The sequence below is a fragment of the Moschus berezovskii genome, chromosome 24, assembly GCF_049115385.1.
Source record: "Moschus berezovskii isolate FMDL1 chromosome 24, NW_MosBer_1.0, whole genome shotgun sequence".
NCBI classification, from domain to species: Eukaryota; Metazoa; Chordata; class Mammalia; order Artiodactyla; family Moschidae; genus Moschus; species Moschus berezovskii.
In genome coordinates this window covers 42,242,291-42,255,678 of record NC_142483.1, presented here as the reverse complement: position 1 = coordinate 42,255,678, position 13,388 = coordinate 42,242,291, and the positions used below count along the sequence as shown (strand labels likewise).

Below are 13,388 nucleotides of genomic sequence, written 5' to 3'. Positions count from 1 at the left end.
TTTACCAGTTGAGCCACAAGTGAAGCCCAAGAATACTGGAGTGGGTAGTCTATCCCTTCTCCAGAGGATCTTCCCAACCCAGGAATCAAACTGGGGTCTCCTGCATTGCAGGCAGATTCTTTACCAACTGAGCCATCAGGGAAGCCCTTCAATTCTTCTAGCGTTGCACATTTTCAGATTTTAAAAGTTCATTTGTAATAAAAACAGCACGATGATTGCAGACAGGAAAAACCATTACACTTAATACTTCAATTCTGTTAATTGTTGTAAAGCAACGGATTAATGTCAGTGACTGTTATCAGTCACCATTTTATCTAATTTTATAGAAACAAAATTTCAGAAAGTGTTACAAAATATGAGCTACATTAATGATTTGTTTTTGCAAACATATTTCAGGGGAAAATCTCCAAATGTGGAAACATTTGAAAAATTCATATCAAAGAAGTACAGACACTGATGTTCTGACAACTTTTGGAATTTCATGAATTTTGCATTTTATGGTTATCTATAAAACTCCAATACTTTGGTCACTTCATGCGGCGAGTTGACTCACTGGAAAAGACTCTGATGCTGGGAGGGATTGGGGTTGCGAGGAGACGGGGACGACAGAGAATGAGATGGCTGGATGGCATCACCGACTCGATGGACATGAGTTTGAGTGAACTCTGGGAGCTGGTGATGGACAGGGAGGCCTGGTGTGCTGTGATTCATGGGGTCGCAAAGAGTCAGACACAACTGAGCGACTGAACTGAACTGAAAACAGTTGTACTAATTGTGTATTTGTTGCTTCTTGTGGGGGGGAAATCTTTTTGAAATAAAATTAGTAAAAAGGGCTCTCTGATCAACTGTGAACAAATTCATATTAACCAATCTGGTTAATGAACATGAATATGCAAAGAAGAACAATTTTTACAAAATAGTTAAATTCACTAAAGTTAAAGCCTGCAAACAGAAACTGGGATGTTATCTGTTACTGCAATAAGCCAACAGATATGGACATTTAGGATTTTTTCTTTTAGTAAAAAAGATGATACATTTAAATTTTATCTTCTCACTGTTTTTCTATTCTATACTGTAATTTTATTTGTACATTTATTTATTACAAGCCTGTGTAGACATATGAACTACAATAAATTAAGATTTTTACTGCTAGAATTTTTTCAATATTACTATTATTCATTTCATTTCATGATTATTGTTGAAAATAATTTTGTCATGTAGAGGAAAAAGTCATTAGAAATTTTGTGAGAGTGTCAAATAGGCTAAGAACACCAAAGGTAAACACCATGCTTCTTTCAAAAATGGAGGAAAGGATGAGAAAGTGATTTTTCCAAGAGTAGCTGTGAGGTAAATTAAGTCTGATTTCAAACCAATACAATATTGTTAAGTAAAAAAAAAAACCACCAACAATAACCTTCAAAAAAAAGAGTAAGTTTATAGGTACTTGAAAAGATACTCAACATCGCTAATTATTAGAGTAATACAAATCAAAATGCAACAAAGTATGACCTCACACTGGTCAGAATAGCCATCATTAAAAAGTCCACAGATGACAAATGCTGGAGAGAATGTGGAGAAAAGGGAACCCCTCTTTACTGTCAGTGGGAATTTAAATCGTTAGTCACTTTGTAGAACAGTATGGAGGCTCCTTAGGAAACTAAAAATAGAATTACAACATGACCCCGTGATACCACTCCTGGGCATATAATCTGGACAAAACTATACTTTGAAAATACACAAACGCCAAGACACAGAAATAATTGAAATGTCCATCGACAGATGAATGGGTGATGATGTGGCACAGTATATACAATGGAATATTACTCAGCCATAAAAGAGAATGAAAACATGCCATTTGCACTTACATGGTTGGACCTAGAGATGGTCATACTAAGTGAATTATGTCAGAAAGAGAAAGACAAATATCATATGATAACACTTATATGTGGAATCTAAACTATGACACAAATGAAGTTATCTATGAAATAGAAACAGACTTACAGACATAGAGAACAGACTTTCAGTTGCCAAGGTCAGGGATTTGGGGGGAAGGTTGGTTTGGGAGTTTGGGACTAGCCGATGCAAACTATTATTTATGGAACAGATAAACAATGAGCTCCCATTGTAAAGCAGAGATAATTATATTCAATATTTTATAATGAACCATAATGGAAAACAAAGTAGGTCTAATTATATAACATAAATATCCCATTACATCATAAACAGACTATAAACAGAATGTAACAATGGCTGCGACTTGGAGCAAACCTGAGTTATAACATGGAAAGCCAGCCCTAGGTTTTCTAGCCAGTGCTCTACTGAGACTTGATTGAACATGAATTACAATAAAGAGACAGAAGGAGGTCACAACTTATGAATTCACCTGGTCCAACCTTTCCCAAACTACGTCTCCCTATTCAAAGCAGATGACATAGCACTTCCTATTAATTATATAATACAGTATTGATTTTTCAAAAATCTGCCCACTTTGACTATTAGCATCAGTTCTAGGCACTAGGGTGCCGATCCGAGCACACACACACACACATGACATACCCACATACACATAACATATACATGTATCACATACAATACATATCACACATATACACACACAGATATCACAAGCGCACAGCTATGTATATCTCACAAACACACAACACACATACTATACAAATATACACCACACCATCACCACACACTCTCACTCCTGAAGCCAAATATTCTGGTATTTTGATAATCAGTATTTTATGACTGTGATTATGAGTTTTGTGATTTCTACTTAGCTAATTAAACCTAGGGAAATTAGTGTGTTTCTCTCAATTTCCTTGAAAGTTCATTTTTCTATCACAACTTAATTGAGTTATTAGGCTGCAATAGAGACAAATTAAGATTTCCGATGATGTTCTCCTTCCTCAGAAAGATACTGACACGACAGTTCCAGTTATATTTGAACTGTCACTTTACAAAGCTATATACAGCACTTTTAATTATGAGACCTAATCTTCTGAATTGGTTTGATTTGTATGTTGCTGGAATCAGCTTTTATGCAAAATTGGTTTTATTAGAATTTTAAAATAAAATATCGTCAGGAACCCTGTTTCTTTCTTTTAGAAAAACTGCTGAAGTGGTTTATGCGTGTCAGTAATTCTCTTTCTGGAATTTCTAACTTCCCGGAAAAATCCGCGTATACAATTTCGAAGACTCTTTCACTGATTTTGGCTCCAATAAGTTACATTTGTATAGATACTGCTCTGAAATGATACTGCTCTGAAATGATATTTCTGCCAACTAATGCCCCAAAGCCTTTAAACTCAACTCTTATTTATACAATGAAATGCCTTTCCAAACTCTTCCCCCTGGTTGGTTTGCATTTAACAGTAAAGCTTAACTTCAAATTTTTCCTTTCTTTTTTTTTAAAGAGTCAAAATTGCTCTTTCATATCCATTAAATCAAGATCCTCACGAGACATGGGGCTTGTCCTTCCTATACTATATGTTTGCATATAACTTTGGTGTTTGTCTTTATTTCCTATTAATAATAATAACTGAAAAGTAAGGTCCTCATTCAAACTTGAACTGAGACCTTAGTGTGTGCTAAGCTTTGCATCTAGCATTTCATGTGCGCTATTTTAAATTCACATTTTTATGAGTCTGACACAATTCTTGCCTTCATTTAACAGATGTGAAAACTGAAGCACAAAGAAGTTAAAGAAAAAGACCCTTTTTCTGTATTGTAGTCTACAGTATTAACATCTAACCTCAGCTGTCTGACCCTAGGACCCATGCTCTTGACATTTCCCACAACTCAGAACTTGAAATTAGAATAAAATCAAGGCCACAAAAAATAAATGGTAGGTTAAAGATATGAATACAAGGTTTTCAATAAACCAATCAAAACTGAAACAGAAGAGTAAGCTAACTTCCCTACAATGAAAGTAATTTGAGATCAGGTCCAGTGATGAAAACAGACAAAAACTCCCCAAGCCCTCTGTCTGCTGGTTAATCCTCGGACAGGATAGAAAGGAAGAAGGGAAATCGCTCTGGTCCACATTTCCCAAGTGAAGCTCCCTCTTCTGGGAGATATCAACAGAAGAGTAATTTGGAAAACACATTTGGGGATTCTCTCACAACATTTCTCACTCTTAGTGTTTCATAATGCGACTTTAACATTACAAAGATTTTGACAAGTCCTGCGTAAAAGACACCTTCTTAATTATGTTTAATCAATGTTGCTCAGATTTACTAGTTCACAGATCCTATTTGTGTAGGTAGCACAATGATGCCCCAAAGATGTTCAATGCTTAAATCTCAGAAATGTTGATTAGGTTATATCTTACGGAAGGGAAAGTATAAGATTGTAGATGGAATTACGATTGTTAGGTGACTGACTTTGAGATGAGATTACCCACTGGGCTCAGCCTGCGTCATGGTACGAGGCAGAAGAGTCAGAGTTTCAAACACGCTGCACTATTGGCTTTGAAGATGGACCATGAGCCAAGGAATGGAGTCAACCTCTAGAATCTGGAAAATGGAAGGAATTGAGTTCTTCAAACTTCAGATGGAAGACAGACTTGCAGACACCTTGGTTTTAAACACTTGAGACCCCTTTTGGACCTTGCACCTTCAGTGCTATAAGATAATTCATCTTGTTTTATACTGTTCTAAGCCACTGCTCGTAAGGTAATTTGTTACAGTGGCAAACAGGAAACTGTTCTCCCTGCAACACCTAATGTCAAACTTAATTTGGGAAATACAGATCTAGTCCATTATCCTGGCTTGATGAGACACATCTTTAAAGCTTGCGGAAAATGGAATTCTGATGTTTCAATGTAGTTTCTCTAAAATGTTAATGTGAACATGAATTGTGCGGGTGTGTTTTAAAAATACAGATTCTGATGCTATAGGTCTGGGGTGGGACCTAAAATTTTGCATTTCTGAAAACCTCCCAGGTGATATTCGTGCTGATGCTGCTGGTTGATAGTCACAGTTGGAGCAGCAAAATTAAAAGTGTACACCCCCCCCCCAAAAAAAAGAGAAAAATGAAACAAACAAACCCAAAACAACTCTCTAGGCTTCTTAGGAAAACTTTGGTAAAAGGAATCCCATGAAGTTTCAAACAGAAAATGTCTACCTGCAGATAAACAATCAAGGAAATAGATTTGTAAGTATTGCTTCATCCATCAATGTTTATGACACAGAAAAATTTCTACACAAAGGGGGCAGAAGAGAAACGTCACAATTCATTGGTGTCTCCTATTTCTAACAATTTAGAGACAATCTGCATCACTAATAAGACAGAAGAAGCATAAGAGGAGGTCTTATGAAATATTCTCAATTTGATCACAAAGCCACCTAAAATAACTGTTTAGCACTGTAAAAAGAATTAGAGTCACACAGAATAAAATAAAAGATAAAATAAGACTCTGGAAGTTTCTGCCTTATTCTCTTTTAAAAACTGTACTTTAAAACAAATTTTATTCCCAATGTTTCATCCTTGCTTTAGAAACACCCAAGAGGATAGAACCAGAAAGCCTCATCAATTATGTCACCTCTTACCTGCCTAGGGGAGGAAAAAGGGCCTAAGTAATATAGAGGGTGCCAAAGAGAACCATTCTCTGCTACCTTGCCAGCACAAAAAGAACAGATGCTTTTTTTCTTTTTTTCTTTTCAGAGTAAATTTAGTGTCCGTGAAAGGTGCCAAGTTAAAATCCCTAGAAACGAATGCATTCTCCTTACCTGCAAGTCTGGCAATGGTGATAAAAGCTTTTTCATAAAACTGCTCAGTCCCACAGGAGAGCTCATTTCTGGACCATTTCTAGTTAACTGGTCTTTATATAAGGAGATAGAAATTACAAGCTCAACCATTAGCAAGCTGTCCATTGTAGGTACTTTAAAGAATAACTCAAAATACATTGTTCCGTGACTCAAGACACCTTTGTTTCAACATTACCACACGTGTACAGTGCTGTGGAATTTACAAAGCACTCTATAATAGTCAACATTTACTGGAAACAATTTTCTGAACTCTTGCTATGTGCCAGGCATACCAAGGCTTTGTATCAGGGCTTGACATGTTTTATCATATTTACATTTCATGACAGTCTATAAATAGATATCACCACAATTTTAATTTTGTAGATACACAAGCCAAAACACAGAGTCACCACATACATCAGCACATTTGTGGCCTATGGTCACACAGCTAACCAGCACAGGAGCCAGGACTTTAATCCAGGATATGGTTCCAGAGAGCACTCATTTCATAATTACATAAGATAATTGCTGTCACAATTAAAAAAGACACAAAATTGTCGAAATGATGAAACCGATACATAGGGAGCTTGGCATGCCAAATGTCATACACAGGAAGTCATATTTAAAGGCAGTGTTCTGCCTTTCAGAGACCAAGGACTTTCCAACTTGTCCAGATACAGTGAATCAGCATGCTCCCTTTCACTGAGTTTTGCTGGCACAGATAGGTTCAACTTTTGTCCATAAGAATAAGAAAAGCTATGATAAACCTAGACAGTGTATTAAAAAGCAGAGATATTCCTTTGCCAACAAAGGTCCATATAGTCAAAGCTACATTTTCCCCAGTAGTCATGCATGGATGTTAAGAGTTGGACCATAAAGAAGGCTGAGCGCCAAAGAATCAATGCTTTCAAACTGTGGTGCTATGCTGTAGAAGACTCTTGAGAGTCCCCTGGACAGCCAGGAGATCAAACCAGTCAATTATAAAGGAAATCAACTCTGAAGATTCATTGGAGGGACTGATGATGAAGCTGAAGCTCCAATGCTTTGGCCACCTGTTTGGCAAACTGACTCATTGGAAAAAACGTTGATGCTGGGAAGGATTGAAGGCAGGAGAAGGGGATGACAGAGGATGAGATGGTCGGATGGCATCACTGGCTCGATGGATATGAGTTTGAGCAAGCTCCGGGAGACTGTGAAGGACAGGGAAGCCTTGTGTGCTGCTGTCCATGGGGTCACAAAGAGCCGGACACAACTGAGTCCCTGAACAACAACAATATCAACAAGCCTGTGTAGAAGTAATGAGTACACACAGTGTCAAATGTTTCTGACCTTCCAATTAGACAATACATTAAGTTTTATTTTAACAGCAAACACACCTGTTTCTGATGGGACCATCCATGCCTTGGAAGAAAGTCAGGCTGGTGAAGTTCCCTTGTGGTCATGAGGTTCCCTTCCTGGCACTGGACCAAGAGAGAAGTTTATAGGGAAGAACATGGGCCGTGGTTTTCAGGACCAAGATAAACAGTCCAGATGTGACTGTTTATTTGATAAAACTGATTCCCAGCAGGCAAAACCATAACCACAATTCAACAGGCATTTCATAGAAGCAGTTCTTCGGGTTTGTGAATATAAACCAACTAAAGCTTGCTTTCTCACTTACATACACGGGCACCAACACACACATCAGGAAGTATGAAGTCCTGGAGAAGCATTCACACCATGGAAATGGTGTTTAGCTGAGTTTTACAGGAGTGGAGCTAAAAAGACATGAAGTCAAGGGTGGCCACTCCCCAATTTCTCTTTGGGGCACACCTTACAGCTGTTTGATGCCTTACCTTTCTACCTTCTTTCAACTTTATACTCCTGTCTCCACAGAGAACTTTCTCTGCTTCCTCATGGTTTCTGGCCCCTCATAACATGAGCTTTCACTCTTCTACAGAAGGCACTCAGCCTTCTTCAGGGTCCTACTCTCTATATATAGTCATATAGCTTTGACTGCACCTTAGCCTTCCCAAAAAACTAAATGACAACTGTGTTTGATATATCTTATTTACTTTGAAATGACTCAGTTTATATTCAGCTCATTCAGCAAAGACCTGAGAATTCCCTGTTTTCTAATTATCTTTTCTCCCTACATTCTTGCCAATTCAACCATACACTTCATCATGGCACGGCTATACACGCTCTGAGCTTGCTCATATACTTGTCTTACCAACTGGAGACTCAATAATAATAATAATGTAGTCATTAAGCATGGTCAAGGACCTTTAGTTCTTTCTCAGGGTTACAAATAATACTCTGAGCCACATCCTTTGAGTTCCACTCCATATTATAGCAGCGGTCACAACTTACTCATCATATGCCCTGAATACCAAGTAAATGCCTATGTAAATTGGTGTTCAATAGATGCTTTCAGATCAATAGTAAATGAATCCAAAAGTCTGTATATTAAATAATCAATAAGTTAGAAAGAAGAATAGAAAAAAGGAAATGAGATGGTCCTTTAAGAAGCTTAACAAGATGAATTAAAGGAATGATGTCACTCAGTTTTTAAACATAAAATACTATTCAGTTAATAATTACATATATATTTTTTCATTTATCTGAACACTGGTTTGCTCAAGTAAGACAATTTGTAGTTTGGGGTTTATCAAATTTTCATTTTTATCTTATATTTAGTTTAACCATGATAAAATTAAAGATAAAATCAAACCAAGAGCTTAATACTGCTTAATTAACATTTTTATTTGCAAATTGCTTTAGGGTATCTTGTATTAAACATGACCTTATCACTTTGAGTATATCTTAAATAAAGTTTTTATGCATCTTTTCACTGCTAACAATATTTTTGCTAAGTAAATCAAATTCTCCATAATATACAAATGCTATTGTAAACTTAATTTAGAAATCAAAATGCTATTCAATAACAACTGAAAGGCAAATATTAAAGACAAGATATCAAAGAAAAAAGTGTTTATCCTCACAATAATATATTACTTAGAATTCTTAATATCTTGAAAAATCATCAATTATTACTTTGTCTTATAATAGCCTAAGACAAAAAAGAGATTCAAATATAACATATATGTATCACAATCATCTTTCTTAGCTAGTAACTATAAAAAATGCAAAAGATGACAATATCTTCCTGTCCATTTTCTTTCCTCTTCATCTTATTCTCTCTCAACTTATTCCTTTTTAAAGTCTTGTTAAAAGAAAACCATAATAACATAGACAATGCAATGAAAATATTTAAAATGTATAGGAGCAACTATTTCTTCTTAATGAATAGGTATAGATCCAGACAGCTAGATTCATACCATTTGAACACTTACCCCAAGCCACTACTGTTTCAGAATATCCATTCTGATCAAATGTGCCCAATAAGAGATACTCATCTTTTACAAAAAAATGTGGATAGTAAATAGAAATAGATTCTTTTTTAAATGGTTGTGGCAAAATAAAGCATTGGAAATCTCCTTCTAGCTCACACTTTTTTTTCTGTTGGAAAACTGTCTGCTTCGTGAAACCTAACATTCCAGAAGTCACTTATCCAGATTAGGGTGGCAAGCCAAAGACTTTCTGTGGCAGAAAACATGAGGATAAAATTGTACTCTAGGCTTGTAATGGTTCCTTTTATGTGTCAAACTGACTGGGCCCTGGGGTGCCTAGGTTAAATATTATAACACACACATGTGTATATGTGCACTGCTTGTGTCTCTGTATTCACTGAAGCCCAAGCAAGCAATGAGAGTTTGATTATGTGGTAGATTAATCATCCTTCCTTTGACTGGACTAACTACGAATTGTAATATTGATTTTCATTGGTTCAAGTTCAAACCACACAACCCTCATAACAAAACCTAACTGTAAGCTAAGCCGGCAAGGCGCTGTACTTTTGTATCGGAGCAGGACCCTGCGGCCCCTGCCCCCCATCATGCCCTCTGTCTGCCTTTGTCTGTGGAAAACTTTAGTCAAAGAATAAGTTTAATCAGAGAAGAGAGAAATGCAGGAAAAAAGGAAAACAGTGAAGGGAGACTCCATAATAATAATAATGTAGTCATTAAGCATGGTCAAGGACCTCTAGTTCTTTCTCAGGGTTACAGATAATATTCTGAGCCACATCCTTTGAGCTGTCTTATAGATACCAGGTGGAGAAGTTAACTACATGATGACCAGAGTGTGCCCAGGACATGAGCTGCCACAGTTCTGAGATTTGGCCTCAGACAAATGCTGACTGTGCTGCCTCTGCATGTAACACGTCCCTCACCCCTTCCCACCCTCCCCAGCTCTATAAAAGCTCTTGCCCCACTGGTCCAGTGCAGGGGCTTGAGTGTTGGCCTTTGGACAAATGTCTGCCCCTCCCCGCCAAGTTGCCTGCATCTGAAATAAAGCAAACTTTCTCAACCTAGCCTGTTTATTGACTTTTGAGCAGTGAGCAGCCAAACCCTGCACTCCTTTTGGCAACACTTTTACAATAAACCAGGGATCCTTGAGCATAACAACAATATAACAATAATAATAATAACAACTATACCAACAAAGTATTTTTCTATACTCTATACTGTGTATGTGGTTCTCACTGTACAATAAATACTTAGGCATTTATAAATCAAAAGGGCTAGGGCTATATTTCAGTGGGTCAAAAAGATGAGTAACTGATCATGTGGCCTCACTTTTGGTTTGAGCTAGACTGAAATATAACCCATAAAGAACTTGACAATTAGAACTCTAAGGGTATATTCTAGCCCTGTATCTTAGCAATTGATCCTGCAGCAATTTTCATCTCAGACAGTTATGAAGCATGCACTAAGTCCTTCATCAGACCAGGAGTCAGAAGTACATTAAAGATTAAGTTTAGTATACAAAGAGGCTCCCACCTAGGGGAGCCTGTCACAGGATACTCTTAGAAGTGCATCTTGGCAGGGAATAAAGGGAAAAATAAAACAAATTAGCCTTTGTGTTGGGATGGAAGTCACACTTTTGTAAAGGAGATACTAAAATTTAGAGGTTATTCATTTTCTCTTATATCAAGGCAATGTGTTTACAATAAAGGGACAAGCATTTTTATACATATACTTCATTAAAGAGGTAGTGGTTAAAATGAGAAATTTAATAGTGTGGTAGTGCGTCGTCATCTGCAATCACCTAAAACATGCCCTCCAATACAGTCCTATGATATAAAGATACATTCTCAGTGGCAACTCATGGGAAGTTTAGGTCAAACTCTTTTTTTTTTTTTTTTTTATTTCCTGGCTGCAGGTTTATTCAACACAAAACAATCCCTTTCAACTTTACGGAGGTGGCTGACCACATCCACAACCAAATCCACCTCTAAACTGGAATTCAGTTGCTGACCCAGCCCCAGCCTTGGGTTTCTTATTGGCATCTGGGTGCACGCGCTTTGTAGGTGTCTCTGTCGACTTCCCCTTGTGTGAGTCTTGCAGGATGCTCTCCCTCCAGACCTTTGGGCCGTGGCCGGCCAGTCTCAGGACGGCTGTGGCGCAGGGTGGCAGGCACAATCTCAGGGGGCAGGTGGAGGTAATTGTGGATATACTGGATGCCCTCATTGGTGAGGTACCTGTAGAAGTGTCTCCAGGCAAACTGCTCCTTCTTGTGGCCTCGTGATTTAAAAGATTGCATGGCTTTCATGACATGAATATTGGGCATGTTCTTGTCTGCCAGTTCGGGGTGCTTAGGCATGTGGATATCCATCTTGGTCACCATCACCCCCTCCTTAAAAAGAAGTTCATAAATGGCTATACGGTTCTTCTTGGGCACCAACATTGTGACGGCTGCTGTGTCGGGGCCAGAGCTTGAAAGGACTAGGTCAAACTCATGATCTCCAGATAGTGCATCAGAAAGTTGCATCATTCTAGCCTTAGTTAATCAAGTGGAAATCAATTATGTGTATTCTCTGGCCTATGTCATTTGGAAGTTGAGACTCCAAATGAGTTGCTTTACATTATAAAATAATGTAAAAATGTCTGAGAATATAAGAGAAAGAGGAGAAAAGGAAGAAGGATCAAAAAGATGACAATGGAGAAATAAGATGAAGCTGGGGTGTAAGAATAATGATTGTATCCTAACGACTCAGAAATGGCTTTTTTCCATAAAATGTGTATATGATTTAAATCTCTCTATGTCTGTCTTCTCCATGAATCTGTCACAATATTTAAGAATTCTGCTTCCTTAATTCTTTTAGATGGGGCTGAGAAAGACCCTGTTAGAACAGGAACACAGATCTCTCAGGAAGGATACACGAAGCAGTTATCAGCTGCCAAGAGTGCAGCACAAATGTGATAAGATTTGAAAGGCACTCAGCCAAGATGGCCCTGAAAACAAAGGAAGCAACTAGCTCCAGTGGCTTTTTTTTTTTTTTTAATACTAATACAGGGTAGACTGAGGATGCATTTAGGCTGATAAGAGTGTTTCTTGAACTTAGAAGTGTGGTCCTCTGTACTTCTCAGCTGGGGACTTTAACACAGTGCGATTTTGATTCAGGAATCCAGGGTGAGGCCTGAGATTCTGAATTTCTAACAAATGCCAGGTGATGGGGAAGCTGTGAAGCTGTGAGGATAAAGAACATGCAACTTGGAGAGGGAACCATTTTTAAACCAAGCTGAGGTGTCACAGAGAAGATCTCTGAATAGATAAGAAGCCATGTAATAAACTGAGAATTGGGAAAAAGTAACTCAAAGAAAATGAGGAAGTGCTGAGAAAAACTGATGTCTTAAGATGACTGCTTCTTAAGCATTCATGTTTATCCACCAGTGTCTTTTCTGTCCATGCTTCAGTACACACACAAAAGATACTATGGTCCCCCAAAAGACCATCTTTGATCACAAGAGGCACAGTCTAGCTAAACGCCAGTGGAGAGCTAATTCAGTTTTCAAACCTTCAAAGAAGAAGTCACAAGTTAAGATTTAATGCAGCAGTTCTCAGCTTATGGTCCCGTATAAGCAACATCACGATCAACTTGTCAGTGATGCAACTTTTTCTGGCTTTATCCCACATCTACTGGATCTGAAAATCTTGGGGTGGGACCCAGGGGTAGGCACATTAAAAGCCTTTCAGGTGATTCCAAGGCATGCTAAAGCGTGTAAAATATTAACCTAAAGGAAGGGTAGGAGTTAATGTGCAAGACTGGGTGGAGGGGAGAGAAGGTTAGAAAGAAAGAGGTGAGAAGATATTCCACAACAATAGGACTTGGATCAGGAAAGAGCAGCCCAAAGGCAGATTTTGCTCTTATCTACCTTAGGCAGTAGAAAAGTCAACTTTACTTTGAGAAGGAGAAGCAGGTCTTCTTCATGCATTTTTATCATCAGGCTGGTCCCTAAATACCTTTGGTTTTGCAACTTTGGCTAAATCATCACAGGGGAAACAGTTGAGAAATGGTACTCAGCTCTTTAGGGAAGTAGTTGTCAGCCTGTCCACGTATTAGAAGTACCCTAGGAGCTCTGAAATTAAAAGACGCTTGCTCCTTGGAAGGAAAGTTTTGACCAACCTAGATAGTATATTAAAAAGCAGAGACATTACTTTGCCAACCAAGGTCCGTCTAGTCAAGGCAATGGTTTTTCCCGTGATCATGTATGGATGTGAGAGTTGGACTGTGAAGAAGGCTGATCGCCG

General features: G+C 38.0%; 1 protein-coding gene and 1 pseudogene across 1 annotated transcript in view; both read right to left on the bottom strand.

Moving 5' to 3' along the window:
• The window catches only part of GRM7 (glutamate metabotropic receptor 7), a 909,324-nt gene that overhangs the window by 452,344 nt on the left and 443,592 nt on the right, over positions 1-13,388 (bottom strand). The gene's annotated exons all lie outside the window — the stretch shown is intronic.
• Positions 11,051-11,543, bottom strand: LOC148774038 (small ribosomal subunit protein eS10 pseudogene; annotated as a pseudogene).